At 39.1% G+C, this 15,934-nt stretch overlaps 1 protein-coding gene and 1 long non-coding RNA gene across 3 annotated transcripts in view; one reads left to right on the top strand and one right to left on the bottom strand.

Moving 5' to 3' along the window:
* Positions 1–15,934, bottom strand: part of LOC129045483 (uncharacterized) — a 219,715-nt gene that overhangs the window by 107,240 nt on the left and 96,541 nt on the right. The window lies entirely within an intron of this gene.
* UMAD1 (UBAP1-MVB12-associated (UMA) domain containing 1) overlaps positions 1–15,934 on the top strand; it is a 214,513-nt gene that overhangs the window by 193,800 nt on the left and 4,779 nt on the right. The window lies entirely within an intron of this gene.

Below are 15,934 nucleotides of genomic sequence, written 5' to 3'. Positions count from 1 at the left end.
CAAAAACAGACTCTTACGTACAGAAAACACACTGGTAGTTGCCAGAGGGGAGGTTAGTTGGGGGGGGTAGGCAAATAGAGATTAAGAGGTGAAAATTTCCAGTTATAAAATAAGTCACAGAGATGAAAAGTACAACAAAGGGAATATAGTCAATAATGTAATAATAACAGTGTGACAGATGGTGACTACACTTATTGTGGTGAGCATGGAATAATGTTGAGAATTGTTGAATCACTGTTGTACACCTGAAACTAATATAACATTGTGTGTCAATTATACTTTAATAAAAAATAAAAGTTAGGCACCTGTAAAAGTAGTTCAGCATAGACACATATGTTTATTTCTGGGCTTTTAATGCTATTCCATTGATATATGTCTGTCCTTAGGCCATTACCACACTATCTTTCTTTTTTTAAAGATTTTATGTATTTATTTGACAGAGAGACACAGTGAGAGAGGGAAAACAAGCAGGGGGAGTGGGAGAGGGAGAAGCAGGCTTCCCGCCAAGCAGGGAGCCCAATATGGGGTTCGATCCCAGGACCCCGGGATCACAACCCCAAGCCAAAGGCAGACGCTAAACAACTGAGCCAGCCAGGTACCCCATTACCACACTATCTTAATTACTGTTGCTTTGTAGTAAGTTTTGAAATCAGAAAATGTGAGCCCTCCAATGTTCCTTAATGTTAAAGATTATTTTGGCAGTTCTGAGTATTTGGGAATTCCATATGAATTTTAGGACCAGCTTGTCAATTTCTACAAAGAAATCAGCTGGGACTCTGATAGGAATTGCATTGATTCTATATATGAATTTGAAGAATATTGCCATCTTAATATCATATTCTGATTCATGAACATGGGATGTTTTTCCTTTAGATTTTTTTTTAATTTCAACAATGTTTTGTAGTTTTCAGAGTATAAGTTTTAAATTTATTTCTAAATATTTTATTGTTTGATGCTACTGTAAATGAATTGTTTTCTTAATTTCATTTTTGGATTATTTATTGCACATGTGTAGAAATACAACTGGTTTTTTATATTGATCTTGTATCCTCCAACCTTGAACTTATTAGTTCTAATAGTATTTTGGTGGATTCCTTAGATTTTTCTACATGCAAGTTCATGGCATTTACATATAGAGAAAGATAGCATCCAGATTAGAAAGGAAATAAAACTACCTGTTTATTTTTAAAATATATTACTGATTAATTGCCTAATTGCTCTGGCTAGAACATCTAATAATATGTTCAACAGAAGTGGCAAAAGTGGACATGCTTGTCTTGTTCCTAATCTTAGGGGGAAAGCATCTGGTCTTTCATTGTGAAATATGATGCTTGCTTGGATTTTCTGAAGATGTCCTTTAATCAGGTTGAGAAAGTTCCCTTCAATTCCTAGTTGGGGGCTCCTGGGTGGCTCAGTTGGTTAAGCGACTGCCTTCGGCTCAGGTCATGATCCTGGAGTCCCAGGATCGAGTCCCACATCAGGCTCCCTGCTCAGCAGGGAGTCTGCTTCTCCCTCTGACCCTCCCCCCCTCTCATGCTCTCTGTCTCTCATTCTCTCTCTCGCAAATAAATAAAATCTTAAAAAAAAAAAAATTAAAAAAAAATTCCTAGTTGGGTGAGTGTTTTTATCATGAAAGTGTACCCGATTTTTTTTTTTAATTTTTTCTGAGGCTATTGAGATGGTCATATAGTTTTGTTATTCAATTGATATGGTATATTATGTTAATCGATTTTCCTAAACTCATGTAAATCATACTAGTGGACAGTACAAAGCTCATGCTACCAAAAGAGCATAATATTTTACATATATTGTCTGTATAGGTCTCTTTTCAAAAACTAATTTGGGGGGCTATGAGAAAGGAAAGAAGGAATAACATAAATTGAGTAAATTTTTATGCAAGTGAAAGTATTCTTGTTTTCCTCTCAGTGATTACCTGCTCGGAATTTTAAAATTGTTTTCAAACTTGTGATTTGCTTTACGTTTTGTAGTTGGTGATCCAGATATTTTTTATAGCTTTTCAAGCAATCAGCATGAAATTTGTATTTTGAACTGCATCACTTTAATCAATTTTTGTTTAGGTTTTAGTTCAAAGCAATTAAACAAATAGGAAGTAAAAAACACACAAGGCCTTTTAGAAATTAACTGTATGCTTTGAGCATGAAAGCACTACTTTCATTTGTGCTACTCTGGGCATAAATAGTGATGATGTACTTCCCCTTTTTTTCTACATTTAAGGGTCCACCCAGAAATTTGCAACTATATTGAGTCCCGGAAATGTTCTCATTCTCTTTTCTTGTCTGTGATATAATCTCTTAACATAGTTGGTTCAAGAATCATGTTAAGTCGACCCAGATCATGTGTTTGAGCCTTTTAAAGGCAAAGTATCTTCTCTGTTTCCTGAGAACAGATTGTAGCCCAGGTCCCGACACCTGGTGCCTTCTTGCCTTTACTCAGCAAGTGCCATAGGCTAGGGGATGTGGGCAGTTGAATCCAGTCCATGCTTGTCACTGGACAGTGAGTCACAGAGGGCTTGTCTCAGGAAGTGTCATCACTGTGTGGTCACTTTACTTTCTTAAATTTAACTAGAATATATTTGGTTAAGGTGAAAAGGTTACTTTAAAAATATATTATTCAGGCATCACAACACTGCTTTTTAGGGATTAAAAATGTCTAAATAGTCTGTAATTTTAGGGTGTCTACAATCCACATAAATTAGCATATCCAGCTGGATATAAAAATGACAACATGCAATGTTTTCCCTTGTCTTTGGTTTTTGTTGTTTTTTTTTTTTTTAAAGTTATCTTCCACATTACATGTGCTTCTCTTTGTTTTGAGAGAAAAAGAAAGTAGGAATATTGGAAAAGTATTCTATAACCCTTTCTGAAGGGGAAAATACTTTTGAAACAATTTGACAAAGTCTTTAGAAACAGTGCATTTACAAGGTATGAAGCGAAGTTTCCTTAGACGGTGTCAGGTTTGCGGGGCAGCATGGAATAGTGAGTCAGAGTACAATCTCAGAGTTAGACTCAATTCTTTGGGTTTCAGTATTCCCCATCTGTTAAATGGAGGTGAAAGCGGTATGTACATCACAAACAAAAAATTAAATGAGAGGACACAGGTAAAGAGCTTAGAGCAGTGACTGGCAAGTAAGTGCCCATTTACCTGTTTACCGATGTCTGTGGCAATAGACATAGGTACACTGTTACAACCTTAAGACTGACTTGGAGTTGATAAAATTAGAATTAGTAATGCTAATATAATTTACTTACTAGTATATATCAAAGCTCATCATCTAAATCCTTACTTGCACTCTCACGGGTAGGCCATAAATTAGTTTCCTTAATGAATTCCCATCATCAACTCACCAATAAAGTAGGCATGGGAGGGAAAACAGAAGGTCTGCTGGACTCTGAGTGTAGCTTCCATACATTTAAGACCCCTTTTGGAAATTATAGGCGTTGGTTTTTAAGCCACTTTGGCAGTGGAAGCCATAGCAGTTATTTCTAGAAGGTTAAAAGAAGATCTGTACTAGGTCCTGAAAATCAACTAACTTGGAAATGCCAGACCTTTGAAAACTAGTGCTCAGGTTACCAAGGACCACCATGTAAATGGCTGGGTCACAGGGAGTTAACTGCTGCTGCTGCTTCCTTCCATGAGGCCTTTTGTTCCCTACTTCAGCCATCATGAACACCACACTGACCTATGGTGCAGTCACGGGTTGGCCAAAAGGGAACTAGGTGAGGCTCTTCCTTCTCCTATCCTGTCTGCCATTTCTATCAGCAGGTCTATTATGTTCACACTTTGACTTCTGATAACCAGTCATTCCCACCTCCAGTGAATTGCTTTCTTGTCCTACACATGCATCTTTCTTAATCTCTTTCTTTTTACCAGATTTTACCACTTAATCTACTTTGTCACCTTGCTACTGATGGGATTAAAACAAAAAATCTTGAATACAACTCTCCAGACTTCCTAGAGATACTTCTAATGAAAATACCTGACAATGCACCTAGGCCAGCAATCTTTTTTTTTTTTTTTTAAGATTTTATTTATTTATTTGAGAATGAGATACAGAGAGAGCATGAGAGGGGGGAGGGTCAGAGGGAGAAGCAGACTCCCTGCTGAGCAGGGAGCCTGATGCAGGACTCGATCCCAGGACCCTGGGATCATGACCTGAGCCAAAGGCAGTCGCTTAACCAACTGAGCCACCCAGGCGCCCCCTAGGCCAGCAATCTTGAAAGTACTCCAAAGTACCTTCCAGATTCTCTACCAAAGTTCAGCTCCTACAACTATATTTGCTTTTTTTTTTTTTTTTAGCACTGACAGTCAAGATAATTTTTAAATGTTTAATCTGGCTTATTGTTTTTCTAATTTTAATATTAATAATTTCCCTACATGTATTTATTGCAAATATACAGGATTTCATCTCTATTGTGGACCCACTGGCCTGAGAAAATACATTCTGAGTTCTTAATAATTACAACAGTGGTTTTTTTTAGGGCATAACTTGATAGAAGATTGGAACCTACATATATATATATATGTATACACACACACACACACACATATTTATATGTAATTTTTTTTTTTTTTACTCCGAAGTTTGTTTTTTATCATAATGAAGAGCAGTGTAAGTTAGGTATTCTTCCATGATAGGAATAGGAGTCCTTTTCATAACCTTTGGAGTATTGTTCTGAGTTATAAGTTTCTTCTCAAGATAATATAACTATCAGTTGATACTTTGTTTCTATAGTTATTATTTATATTAATTTAAGTGCTATTTCCTTAAGAATTTTTACTAGTGCAGAAGATTTAGGGTCTAAGTCTACTTGGAATTATGGTACTTTACAACTGGATCATCTGGTCCAACTATTTCATATTTTCAGAGGAGTTAATTGAAACACAGAAAGCTTAAATGTTTTGTGTAAGGTCACATGGTTTATGGAGACAGTAGTCATGGGGACTTGGACCTAGTGCTCTTTCCAAGCCTTGTGGATTAATTTTCAACTTGAAGTAAAAGTAATAGCATATATTCTGATAATTAACTTCTTTCTCCCTAAAAACTTAGGAATCCTGAAAAAGGATGTCCCTAAGAATTGATTCTATACTAAGCAAGTATTCTGCTGTTCATCTGAAAGCACTTTTCAAGCACAATGTGTATTTTCCCTTTTGGTTACTCTGTTGAGGCATTTAAAATTTTTTAAATTACAATTTTAAATTAAAAAATTAAGATATTTTAAATTTTTCTGTAAATTTGGGCATGATTGTGGCTTCTCATTTTTAATTAATTCTTAGCATTATTCACTCTGTACTTTGTTGGGTAGACTTTCCCCCAGAGCAGGTAATGGCATCTCATACCCTTAAAATGACACACAAAAGAATTACAGCACTGAGTTCTAGAGTGGGTGGAAGGTCTTAGAGATTATGCCGCTGCTTCAAACAGCATTGAAATACCATCAATTATTTATACTCAAATTTTAATCCCTAAATTATTAAGTTGGCAAAGCTTGCTTTAATTATGATTGTTAAAGCTAAGCAAAGTGTGTATTATAAAAAGGTACATACAAATTTATTATACCTTAAAAAATCACAATTCAAAATAAGCAGGAAACATATTTTATGTTTCCCTCTCTTCAGTTCTTGCTAACTTTTCTCCATGTACATAAATACTCTGTACTCCTATATTCACTGAATCCTGACAGTCCTTTTAGAATTATTTCCTGCTTTCCTACTTTGATTGTACTGTAGTTTAAAAATACTGTCCTACAATAGCCAAAAGGTAGAAACAACCCAAATGTCTATTAACAGCTGAATGGATAAACAACCTATGGTATATATTTAGCTTCAGAAAGGAATGAAATTCTGATACATGATACAACATACATAGTCTCCAAAAACATTATGCTAAGTGAAATAAGCCAGTCACTACAGGATCAATATTGTATGAGTCCATTTAAATGAGGTCCCTAGACAGGCAAACTGATAGAAAGTATAATAGATAGAGGTTACCAGGGGCTGGGAGGAATGGAGAGTTGTTTAATCGGTACAGTCTCTGCTTGAGATGATGGAAGAGTTCTAGAGATAGACAGTGGTAGTATCTGCACAACTGTGAATGTACTTCATGCACTGAATTATACACTTAAAAATGGTTAAGATGATAAATTTTACATTGCAAATATTTTACCACAATAAAAAAATATTCTCCTGAGTTAGCCATAAAATAAAATCATAGCACTCTCCATTGGGCTCTAAGTATATACCATGAAGGGACCATGCCTCTTGCCATTCTGATTTTTAGCCCCTTCATTCTCACACTGGGGTGGAGAAAACACAGCTGTATTTACTTTTCCATCCACATCTTCTATTTTGAAATACAACCTTTTTTTGCAAATGAGAGCCAAGGTCAAGTGACTACTCACCATTTTAGCTTGCCAAGCATTGTTTTTTTCTAGCAGAGTGCTGGGTTAGGTACAGCAAGTGTGGGTAATGCTACCACTCATATGCCCTCTGAGTGGAATTTAATTAGCCTACCTTCATAATTTCTGTACTCCATTTGGTATGATGCATTTCCCTTCACTTTCATCTCAAATGTACAGTTGTGTATTCACTACTATAGTATTTCCAAGTGTGTGGCCTAGTCCACACATCAGATTGAAATTACAAAGAAAATAAGGTTTTTCCTATCCAATATTTTCCCATTTCTTAAAGATTTTTTTTGTTTCCTGAGATTAGAAAGATGTTTATATGCAAGGTGAACATGAGGTCCTACTGATAATCATCTTTGAATTCTGGCTATGGACATGGCAATTCTATGTACATACTAAAAAGTATATATTTATGTCTTCACATAATAATAATATAAACTGACAAAATACAAACTTTTCAGTGCAAATTAAGAGCAGAACAGATTAGCTTCCTGTCTTCAAACAACCTTAACATGACGTAATTGCATTTTTATTGTTTATAATGACATATAAATGTTTGTTCTTAAAAATACATATTATACTTAGGTTATGAATTTGTTAAATGTTCATTCCATCAAAGCACTTGCCCCAAAAAACCCCAGCATGTAGCTATTACTTAATATCTTTAGATTTACTTTCATTTTGTATTTCCTACTACTATAGTATGCTATTTATTTGCATTCAACCAATATACGTTCTATTTATCTAATTATATAAAAAGTATAATAAAATATTTCTATTTTCTTACCATCTTTAAAATTAGAAAGTATTCCATTTCCTTTCTTATTGGTCTATGCAGACAGTTGAAGTGCTTTATTGTTTTATAAAATGAAAATCCTTCATTTGAGTGAAATTAATATTTAGTGTGCTGAGATGTACAAGATCATTTTTCATTGTTTTCCTTTGAAATTATCTGAAAAACGTGACCTTGTTGCATTTGCGTTCTAAAGGAGTTGAATAGATATTTAAAATAAGCCATATAAATGGGAAGTTAACTAGAATCCAGTGTGACTAATAAGGGATATCAAATTCTTCAGACCTGTGGTATACATAATAAGCTTAAAGAATTCATGTACAGAAGCCTAAGCCATTGTGTAGCCATGGCTGTGATCAGATGCTATAGTTTTTAAGCTTTTACATATTGTATCCAGCTTACTATATTTAACCAAGTAACAAGATGCTTAGTTGCACCGATCCTTTGAGCTCTAGTTCTATAGTGGCACAATCTGTACTTTTGGACCTTCATTCTCTACTCCAGATGACACTTGTCCATAGAGAAATTGCTAAGTCCATAAAACAAACAAACAAAACCCAGACAAGTTAAATTATTTCCCGTGATGATGGTCTTTACATTGAAGGGGGAGCATTGGGTTGTAAATCAGGAAACACAGAGTACACATCTCTGCCAATTAGCAGTGACGTGACCTTAGTCATTAAACTTTGAGCCTCAGAAGATGAGAATTGAAACAGTAGCTTCCCTATCAAATTTAACAGGTCGTGAGGCTCAAATGAAACAAAGTATGTGAAACTACTTCAAAAACTATATAAAGCACTAAACAAACGACATTTTCCCAAGATTCTGATTAAAACTTTTCTTATCCCACAGATTTAACTGAATTATGAAATTGATTAAATCATACCAGTAAGTTGTTTCATAGAGTATCATAGCACATGTAAGTTTTAAAAATCATTAGTTTGTTACAGTTTTAATTCTGGGATCATTTAAGATCTGCACGACTCTGTTTTTGTTTGTTTGGTGTGATTAATATGCCTCTCATTTTGGTATAAATGGAGATGTGTGGGAAATAGAAATTGGTGGGGTCATAATGTCCTAATAAAGGGTACTCCTTTTCCTCATCTGCATCCTGGGCCAATGGAGAAATAAGACCAAAGAGCCAGCAGACAGCAAAACAAAATGTCCCCCTTTCGACTAATGCAGCCTAGGCTAAAGGAGGGAGCTTAATGTAGTAGGGGAAATGGACTTCAACGTTCCCAGTAACCCCTGTGTAAACCTGTGGGGAAAGTTTAAGTCAGGACAACAGACACTCTTAACTCTGGTAACTTGTCTCCCTTGGTCCAAGTAGAGAGCGAAGAAAGAGACTTTCTCCAGGCTTAGGACCTTGGATGGTTTAGTGTCCCTCATCTAGAAACATGACCTATGGCTGTCATCCACCAACTGAGTAGTTCAGTCTACTTCCTCGGGGAGGAATAAGCGGTATGGCAGACAGCCAGGGAGCTTAGAGAAAAATTCCTCTTTATGGAAACCAGAAAAGTTGATAAGGTTAGCTTCTTCCTCTCTCTGAATGGAGAGAGGAAGAATCTCTGGTGGATCTATGATAAAAAGTAGTTGCCACAGTCTCACATACATTATAGCAGAACCTTACTGAACTTCCATTGGGAGACACTTTTTGTGAAGTTGTTCATTTGGCAAGTCAAGAACAATCCATCTCATTCTTCAGGAAACTAAACTAGTTTTAAGTTCTATCTGTATTTAATACCATCCATAGTTCACCATGTGGGTGATAATACAGTGAGCAAAATCTTGTTAGAAAAAAAACAGATGTGGAAATCCAGCTTAACATAATTAATTCCTGGCTTATTCTGAACAAATCTGAATATAAAGTTCATGAAGCAACTGCAGTTATTTAGTCATTCAGTAAACATGTATCGATCACCTATTATGAGCAGCATTGCTCCGATTGCCAGGGAAATGGAGATGAAAGCCGTTGTCCCTGGCTTTGAGTGGCCCATGGTTTTTTGAGAGGTGACAGAGAATTCTAGTCCAGTATGATTTGTGTGGTGAGAGAGGTATGCACAAGGTGTTGTGGGAATACACAGGCAGGCAGTTGGCCCAGGTTGGAGGAGTTACTTGGGGAGATCTTTCTGAAAGAGTCCTAGTGTGCATCCTGAAGGGCAAGTTGAAATAGGCAAGATGAAGGGAGAAGAAGAAGAGAGAAAGATGTCTTCATTAAGGCAGAAGTAATCAAATGAGCCAAAGCCCAGAGCTAAAGGGAGAGCTTGGCATGTTTGGATAATAGTAAATAGCTTGGTATGGATTGAGACGTTCGGGAATGGTAATAAAAGAAATCAGAGGGGTAAGCAAGACCAGATCATACCTTATGTGCTACAATATGGAGTTTGCTCTTTTGTCCAGAGGCATTGAGAAGCGTTAAGCAAGGAAGAGCATGTGTGTTCAATATGACCAGCGAGAGGGAGAATGTAGTATAGAGGGAGTAAGGCCATGTGCAGGACACTCGTGCAGTATTCATGACACAAGGCCACAGGCTTGCATTTAGAGAACTGACGGTGGGATTGATGAGAAATGATGAAACTTGGGGAGACATTAAAAACCTCAAAATCAGTAGGACTCAGTCATTTACTGGATGGAAGAAGTGACAGGGAAAGAGAAAGATAATTCAGGCTTCTGTGTTTGGCAGTCATTATTCAAAAAATATTAGAAGAGCATTAGGTTGGAGTAGAGCTGGGCAGGACTTGTCAGGTTCAGAACATGCTGAGTTCAATATTCCAAAAGAAAAGAAAGGTATAATAGGAGTTGAACATGTGGGTCAGAAGCCCCAAGTAGAAGTCTGGGTTCGAGATGGGTGTGGGCGTGTATGCACATGCATGCATCTACATACTCATCTACTTTCAGGGAGTGGAGGGATAGGGCAATAGGAACCACGGATATGGATAAGCTCCTCTAAGGAAGTGTGTAGAGACGAGGAAGAATAAAGGAACAGAAATTAGACCCTGGAGAATATCATTTCAGAAATAGACAAAAGAATAATCAGCTAGACAGAGGCAACACCACGAAGTGGCACGGAAGCCAGAAAATAAAAACGCAGAGGGTCACCAGTCTCAAGTGCTACAAAGAAGTCACATAAGGTTAGCACTTCAGAACGGCTTCTCAGTTTAGCACAGTGTGATTATTCGTAACCTTGGACAAAGCAGTGTCAGCACAGGGGCAGAGAGAGAAGGCAGACCGCAGTGGGTGAGGAGTGAGACCGACAGCGAGTGTCAGCAATCATCTCAGCCTGGCTGTGAAAAAAGGGAGAAAGATAGTGTGGGCGTTCAGTGGGTGAGATGCCAGTGGGTGTGAAAGACCTCAGCAGAATTTTCTGTAAATGGTGAATTGACTTTATAAAAGATAGGCAATTGGGAGCCACCTCCTAAGGGATGATGAAGCTGCGTCCTTGAAGAGTAGGGACAGGATGGGTGTGGAGCCCTGGGGAGGGATTTCTCTTTGGGTGGGAAGAGGGCAACTTGCCTGTGGTGGTAGGAGGGAAGCGTGGAGGGGCAGAGATGCGGTAAGTAGAAGAGATCCTCGCCTGATGATTTGTGTTTCCTCTGCAGAGTGGGGTCCTGGCCCACTGGCCAGCAGCGAGGGGCCAGGTGGTGATGTAGGGCAAGAGGAGAGCAGGGGTGAAATATGGGCTGGCAGGAATGAGGGGGAAGGCCTACAGGCAAATACAAGATTCCTGGAGAGCTTCAGGTCAGAGATGATGAACTTCTATAAACTACCTTTTAAAAACATTTTTTAAAAAAATCACTAGAATAGCCTTTTTTATGTCCCAAACCCGTATTAAAGAGGATCCCATGCTGAACATACTGTTTTTTGCTGGTTCCTTTCCTAAAATGCTTCTCTTTCCTCTTTCCACTGCTCCCCCACTCTGGTTGGCTGTACGGAGGATTTTCCGGCTTCAGTGAAGCCACTTTTCCAAGAATGCGTGGAACAGATTACAGAAGCCAGTGCCAGCCTGCTTCCTTCCCCCTCTTCACTTGCATAGGTTCAGCGGGAGTTCTGAAAAGAGGAAGTCAGGAGAACTTTTTTTTTTTTTTTTTTTAAAGAAAGATGGAAGAAGCAGGAAGCACAGGCAGGTGGAAATACTGGGGGTGGGGGGGGGTGCGGCGGAAGAAAAGAGAACAAATACTGAAAAAAAAAATCATGAACCAAGTTGCAAATTGAAATGATGTCAGAAATCAGAAAGGAAAGGGAGCAAAGAAAATACCTACTTTCTAACCTGGTCTCTTAGTTTGCTACTCTAATATATGGCATCCTCAACCTGGGAGGCCAGGCCGTATGGGAAACAGGTTGGCATGAATTCAGCTTTGTCTCCTGCCTAATTTAGCTGTATCCGTGGTCAGGTGTCCCGGGCTTTTGTTTGTTGCTTTGGCCTAGCCCCTCGATGTAAAAAATCAAGTGTGGGGTGCCTAGAATATCTCAGAAAAAAGGGGGACCCGATTCAGGGGCCACAAGTGGACGCTTGTGCTGGGCAGGTGTTGTGCTCTGCGTAGGGAGGATTTGCAGAAAAGCAGCGAACGGGCTCCACCTTTGCCAAGTAACTTTTCCCTAGCGAAGGGAGACTATTGCTTAGGACTTATGTAGGTAGAAGAGACCAGCCCCTTGGCTTTCATCAGCTAGCCGGCCATTTATTAGCTACCAGCCTCTTAGAAAAAAAGACATAAATAAGGAGGCTGAGTGCTGCCTTACTCTCCTAACTGTGCTATTGCTCCTCTCCCCTTCTGACCTCTTGTCCCCTGATGCTTCTGACTCTCGTTTGCCCCCCAGCCCACCCCCGTCAAGACGCTGACGTCATGCAGGCAGATACCAGCTGAAGCCAGAAGAGAATGGATAGTTGTCTGGGGAGATGAAGTGACAGTGTTGCCCGTTCGGGCTACTGTTCAAAGGAACATGTCTTTTATTTATAGATGTTAGAATTTAAAGGCATAGACAGCCAGAGCTTGGCATCACCTCTTCTTACTGTAACTCGTTTCCTAGAAATATGCTTTAGCGTATAGCTACCTTCTTTGCATGTAAATTGAAGGTGTGAGATGTGAGTTTTATACGTGGTTTCATATTCTTCTAATAGGTTCTGTGACCGTTTTGGTTAAGGTTGGTTTCTAAATTTTAAGGCTTCAATATTTTGCTTTTATAGGACACTGTTTTATCTCTACTTCTCCGAGGCACAGGTTGCCTTAAAAAGCAGGAGGTTTGAAAAGATGCCAAATATAGGTGATGTTCATATTAATACAATAGTCATACTTTAGTCGGGAAGTCTCCACATTGTTAGCAGGTTTGCAAAATTGGCACCCCTTAATAGATTTCATGGTGGTTTGGGGGGCTTCTGTGCCAGGAAAAATGTAGTCTGTTCTCAAACCTGCATTTCCTTGCTTTCAAATACCCAGGAGCGAGGTTCACAGGATGCCACTAACCTTCTGTTGCTCCAGGGAAGTGACTTCATTTTTCTAAGCCTTTACTGAAAAGTGTTATGTGCCTTGTATTCTTGGACTGTGTTTTTTTCGGAAGCTCTGAGAAGATTTTACAGATTGAACCTCATGAATCTTTGCAGCCCCTCTGCAAGAAAGGGAGGAATAGTGTCTATAAACCTTTTTGAATTATTTGAAACAAAGATAATAGGATAATGAGGATTACAAGAGAAACTTGGCCAGCCCATTTTTTAACAGCTCAACTGATGAACAAGAAATAATTTTTATACAAACACAAAAATAGCTGATTAACTGTAAACTTTGTTTGTTGTAATGATATAGATAAGGAAATTTCTCTTCTCCCCAAGATTTAAAAAAAAAAAAAATTCTGACATGGCCTGCTCCTACTTAAACCATGGGAGGACAAACATTAATTTGAAAAAGAAGTATTTAAAGCTAGATTATACGAAGGAACTTAGACTCAAGAACATTGTCATAGCAGCCCTTCTGCAGACGGGATTGATCACAAAAATAACGAATATGTTTTATGAACATAATATTTGAAGTAATTTTTTAAAATTTGGCTATTAACCATAAGGTTAATTGATTCTTTTCTTCTTGCTCCATTGTGGTTAACATACTCATTCTTCTCTTTAAAGACCCATTTTATTATGCAAATGAAAAAACTGAAAGACTGTGTGTGTAAGAGAGAGGGCTGCTTTTTGCCAGGGAACTCATGCACCTGTTTCAGCCCTCAGCCCCCACCTCTGCTTCCACTGGCTGCCAAGCTCGACTTCGTGAGCAGAGTAGAGGGTGTGGGGTCCTTGAATTTTGACTCACATTTTCTTTGTGACTTACTCGTGTTTTGCCTTATAGTTTCTCCCCTTCCAGCTCTCAGCATGCCAACAGCAGCTGCATCATGGCACTCACCCTGCTGCCAAGAGGGCAGGCAGCCTCCTTGGAGACTGTAACGTTGCACTCGAGCCAACTGTTAAGAAATAGATGGTGGAGTAATACATACAGCACAGCTGAAATTCAGAGCCTTCTAGGAGGCATTTGGTGGAACACTTTGTGGTATTTTTACGTTAATTTTTGGAAACTTTTTATTTTGGACAGTTTTCAGACAAAGGTAGAAAGAATACATGTAGCACATTCCCGCGTACCTTCTACCTCTCCGTTTCAACTGTGATCAACTTATAGACAATCTTGTTTCACTGACCCCAGCGTTTCCCTGTGGTTTATCCAGACTACTGGTAGATTTATCTCTGGGGATAAATATTTTATAAATTACAGTTGCTTTTCTGTCCTTCTGCAGTCTAAGGTCTGTCACCTTAATGATTTTTCAATCCTCTCTTCCTAATGGTAAAAGATATTAGAGTCTTTTTTCCTTCTGAATTAGGCCAGGATATGCTATGTTGGCACCTGTCATATTTTGTGATACCATCCCCTCAATTTTCAGGGCTTTGTTCATTCAGTTGCCCAATCTATCCAAAGCTGAGGTGTGCGGGGTCTTCGAATGTGGAGCCTTAAAGGTCACCGGGCTTGATTCTCAGGGTTACCACAGACTAGCTCTATAACCCGGGACAACTTCCTTCACCTTGTGTGCTTCCGTGCCCTCTTGTTTTTAACAGGGGACTAATAATGGTACACGCCCCACAACGCTGTGGTGGGACTTAAATGGGTGAGTACATTTAAACAGCTCAGATGGAGACTGGCACAAAGTGCCCAGTTTATGCTGGTTGCTGCCTTCCTCCTCTTCCTCCTCCTCCTCCTCCTCCTCATGATTATTTGTCCTCCCTCATCACTCATTTTACAGACTAGAGAAGTGAGGCCCAGGCAGGTGAAGTGTACGGCAGTTTTATCAGGAGAACTTGAACGAAGAACCATATGTCTCAATTCCTTTATTATCCAAGATGCGGTCTGCCAGAGGGTTAAACCTTAGAAGTTGGGTGTTGAGAAAGCAAAGCAGTACGGGTAATACACCTCCTTGTTAGTGGAGAAGGTGAGATTTCAAGAATGCTTTTGTTTAAGAAAGGAGATGATTAAGGAAATGGAGAACTTTCTGTACACAATAAAGAGAAGAAAGTTCAAGCATGGGATGCTACTAACAGATATATCTAGAGACCACTTGTCATGAGATTAAGAGAGAAGGCAAGATAGAGAGGAGGGTAAGATAAGATGATGTCAAAAACTGAAGAGGGGCGCCTGGGTGCTCAATCCGTTAGGCATCCGACTCTTTTTTTTTTTTTTTTTTTTTTGACAGAGAGAGACACAGCTAGAGAGGGAACACAAGCAGGGGGAGTGGGAGAGGGAGAAACAGGCTTCCCGCGGAGCAGGGAGCCCGATGTGGGGCTCGATCCCAGGACCCTGGGATCATGACCTGAGCTGAAGGCAGACGCTTAATGACTGAGCCACCCAGGCGCCCCATAGGCATCTGACTCTTGATTTCAGCTTGGGTCATGATTTCAGGGTCATGAGATGAAGCCCCGCATGGAGCCCTGCATCAGGCTCTACACTCGGCACAGAGTCTGCTTGGGATTCTCTCTCTCCCTTTTCCCCTCTCCGCCCCGCTTGTACACTTTCTCACTCTCTCTCAAATAAATAAATAAAATGTTAAAAAAAAAAAAAAAGAGATGGGTGAATCCTAAATTTTATCTAAAGCCAAGTGGCATTACCCATTCCCAAAGTTTTAATTTATTCACTCATTTTAACATGTGCTAAGCATTATTCTATGTACTTATGAATATCATTTCATTAATCCTCATTGCAATCCTGTGAAATAGGTACTGTTCTTGATCTCATAGCCAAGGAAACTGAGGCATGGAGAAGTTAAATAACTTGCCCAAGACAATAAGCAGGAGACCTTGGATTTGCACCCAAGCAGTGTGGTTCTAGAATCTGTGCTCTGAACACTCTGTTGTGCGCTCCACGGTAACCAAAGCCTCCATGCATAGGTCATCTTGAAGAAAGCAGCGATAGCTAGGTGAGATCCTCTAAAGAGGCTGGAATTGTGGCATCATTGCTCACTGATACCTGTGCTCTCATCTGACCCAGGGATCCTTAGTATTTAAGTCTCACTCAGGTTTCAGAAGGCAGGTTCTGTCCACTGCGTCCATGGACCTTTCTAATAAGCTTTGTCGTAGCAGGGTGTGGTTACACTGTTCTAGTTACAGTCCTAAGAAAGTACTCTGGTGTTTTATTTTCACCGGAAGTAAGGATAACTCTTGCTAGGGATGTGTTTAGTAAATGACTCTGAATTAACC

This window comes from Mirounga angustirostris, unplaced genomic scaffold, assembly GCF_029215605.1.
Source record: "Mirounga angustirostris isolate CCGP_5_RB_7025 unplaced genomic scaffold, mMirAng1.0.hap1 SCAF_12, whole genome shotgun sequence".
Classification (NCBI taxonomy): Eukaryota; Metazoa; Chordata; class Mammalia; order Carnivora; family Phocidae; genus Mirounga; species Mirounga angustirostris.
The sequence above is the reverse complement of the archived record's forward strand: the minus strand, read 5'-3'. Positions and strand labels throughout refer to the sequence as shown.